Source organism: Orycteropus afer, unplaced genomic scaffold, assembly GCF_000298275.1.
Source record: "Orycteropus afer afer isolate SDZICR_OR568_19922 unplaced genomic scaffold, OryAfe1.0 scaffold00013, whole genome shotgun sequence".
NCBI classification, from domain to species: Eukaryota; Metazoa; Chordata; class Mammalia; order Tubulidentata; family Orycteropodidae; genus Orycteropus; species Orycteropus afer.
This window is the reverse complement of record NW_006921600.1, coordinates 20,798,183-20,801,307: the sequence shown is the minus strand read 5'-3', so window position 1 is coordinate 20,801,307 and position 3,125 is coordinate 20,798,183.

Sequence of the window (3,125 nt, the reverse complement as noted above, 5' to 3'; positions counted from 1 at the left end):
TATGCAAAGACATTCGACTGTGTGGATCACAACAAATTATGGATAACATTGTGAAGGATAGAATTCCAAAACACTTCATTGTGCTCATGAGGAAACTGTACATGAAACAAGAGGCAGTCATTCAAACAGAACAAGGGGATACTGCATGGTATGAGATCAGGAAAGGTGTGTGTCAGAGTTGTATCCTTTCAACATACTTATTTAATCTAATCGGAGAAGCTGGACTACATGAAGAAGAACACAGCGTGAGGATTGATGGAAGACTCAATAACAACCTAGTAAATGCAAATGGCACAACCTTGCTTGCTGAAAGTGAAGAGGAGTTGAAACATATACTGATGAAAATCAAAGACTACAGCTTTCAGTATGAAATATACCTCAACAGAAAGAAAACAAAAATCTTACAACTGGGCCAATAAACAACATCATGATAAATGGACAAAACATTGAAGTTGTTTGTTAAGGATTTCATTTTGCTTGGATCCACAGTCAACACCCATGGCAGCAGTAGTCAAGAAATCAAATGACCAAAAACAAAACAAAACAAAACAAAACAAAAAAAACAAATGATCTATTGCATTGGGCAAATCTGCTGCAATGAATGATCTCTTGAAAGTGTTAAAAAGCAAAGATGTACTTTGATGATGTGGGTGTGCCTGACCCAAGCCATAGTATTTTCAATTGCCTCATATACATGCAAATGCTGGACAATGAATAAGGAAGACCAAAGAAGAACCAATGCATTTGAATTATGGTGTTGGTGATGAATATTGAATATACCATGGAAGAATGAACAAATCAGTCTTGGAAGAAGTACAATCAGAATGCTCCTCAGAAGTAAGGATGGTGAGGCATTGTCTCATGTACTTCGGACTTGTTATTAATTGGGACCAGTCCCTGGAAGGATATCATGCTTGGCAGAGGGTGAGCAAAAAAGGGGAAGACCCTCCACGAGGTAGCTTGACACAGTGGCTGCAATGATGAGCTCAAACATAGAGGTTTTTTGTCTGTTGTATAGGGTTGCTGTGACTTGATAGCACCTAACAGCAACAACCGCCCCCCCCCCGCCCCCCGCCAAAAAAAGTCCCAGCTTCATCTATGGTCCTTGCTATTCAAGATTTATAAGCAGTTGAACAAGAGGATCTTTATGAAGAAGGTGCAAACCTACTGAAAAATACCCTCCTTCTCCATGAATTTAGGAAAATCCCAGAAAATTTCAACTGAGTCAAAAGGTCTAGGTTAGTGTGACTGAAGTCTCCTGTCCCTTCCAAGGAACCTGCTGTCCCACAGCTATTACTGAAGGTTTTGGGTAAAAAGGGAACCGTGATTGCCAGCACCAAATAACATATGAGTGTGGACCAGGTAGGGAGCAATGATCTGAGGAAGAAGTGTTCTTCCTTTTGGCCATTTGCCTTAGTGGGATTCAGAGCATCTGCATGCGTGGGACTCCAGGGGTCACTGAATCAATGGTCTCCAGTTCACCAATCACTTGCAAATATTTACTGGGGTCCTAGTGAGTTGGAGGGGAGATTTGGTAGCGTAGTGCCTAAGGCACTTGACTGCTAACCAGAAGGCTAGCGGTTCAAATCCATCAGCCACCCCTTGGAAGGAAGATGGGACAATCTACTTCTGTAGTGATACTGCCTCAGAAACCCAAGGAGGGGTCGCTATGAGTCGGGTCAGATTTGACAGCACATAACAACAACAACAACAGTGAGTTGGAGAAGATCCCTGGGTAAAACAAATATTTTGTGCTTCACTACTAACCTAAAGGTTGGCAGTTCGAGGCCACTCAGAAGCACTGGGGAAGAAAGACCTGACAGTCTGCTTCTATAATGATTACAACCAAGAAAACCCTATGAAGCTCAGTTCTACTCTGTAACACATGGGGTTGCCAAGACTTGGAATTGACTCCATGGTAAGGGGTTTAGTTTATTTTGACATTGAGATGAAAATTCTCTGGGAATGTAAAGTCTATCTGAGAAAGCAAGTTTGGTATATCTGAAACAGCAGTGAATGACAAAAGGTGAGGGGAGTGTAATGAACAGATGTGGAGTAGACTGAGTCCTGACTGGATCCAGAAAAGGGGGAGCCCAACGAGATTTGGGTGTGACATTTGAGGCTTAGTAATTCGCTCTGATTGGAAGCCTCTTGTATTTAAGAACTTCTAGGAATGGAAATTCTATACTTTTCCTAGGGGCCCTCTTTCAGTGTTTAGTCAATCCTTTCCTGAAGGCTTCTTTAAGTCATACTGTCACTCTTGGCCATGCCTGATCTTCTTAGGCCAAAGGATAATTTACTAATTACCCCCCATCCTCCACCAGGCTATTTTCCTCCAGATGAAGCCCCAACCCCATTAGCTCCCTTTATACAGATGAAAGAAGGTGATGAAGAAAGGGTGGGGTCATGGAGATGTCTAGTCTTGTCCTGCCATACCATGGTGGCCAAGCAACTTCCCCTTCCATTCCTCAGGGCCTGGGATCCCTCGCTGGGATGACCAGATTGGCATGGGTAGGAGGAGAGCCATCCAGCCACATCTTTCTTTCCATGTGGGGCAGCTGGTCAGGTGAGAGACTCGACTCCAGGAAACGTGTCATCTGGATCAGGGTGACCTGTGGTGTCCTTTCTGCCTCCTGAGCTGCATAGGCACAAGAGCAGGATTTGAGGGTGATGGTATGAAGGCTGCTGGATTTAATTTCCCCACTCCCACCCACCCCACACTTAACATAGTTGGCTATCAACTGAGCCCTCACTCAGATCAACAGCAATTGGACTGGTCTTCAGGTCTCTAGGTCTGAGAATCTTAACCTTCTGCATTTGCTCCCAGAAAACTTCACCTTTCCTCACCACATCTCAACACCTTGGAGCACTCATGTCAGGAGTATTTGAGTCTGGCACATTGCTCTGGGAGGATTTCAGCAGGACCATGCAGAGGGTGCATATGCAGAGTTTGGCCCCATGTCTGGACCCTGAACTCCTACTGAGTGCTGCTGGGGTCTACCCTGTTAGTGTTATGTCTTGCCATCCTCCAAAGAGCTTCTCCTTGAACTCTGGGATGCCAATGAAAAGTTCAGACAAAGATGGATTTCTCTATTTGATTGATTTAAAAAAAAAAAAAAAAAAAA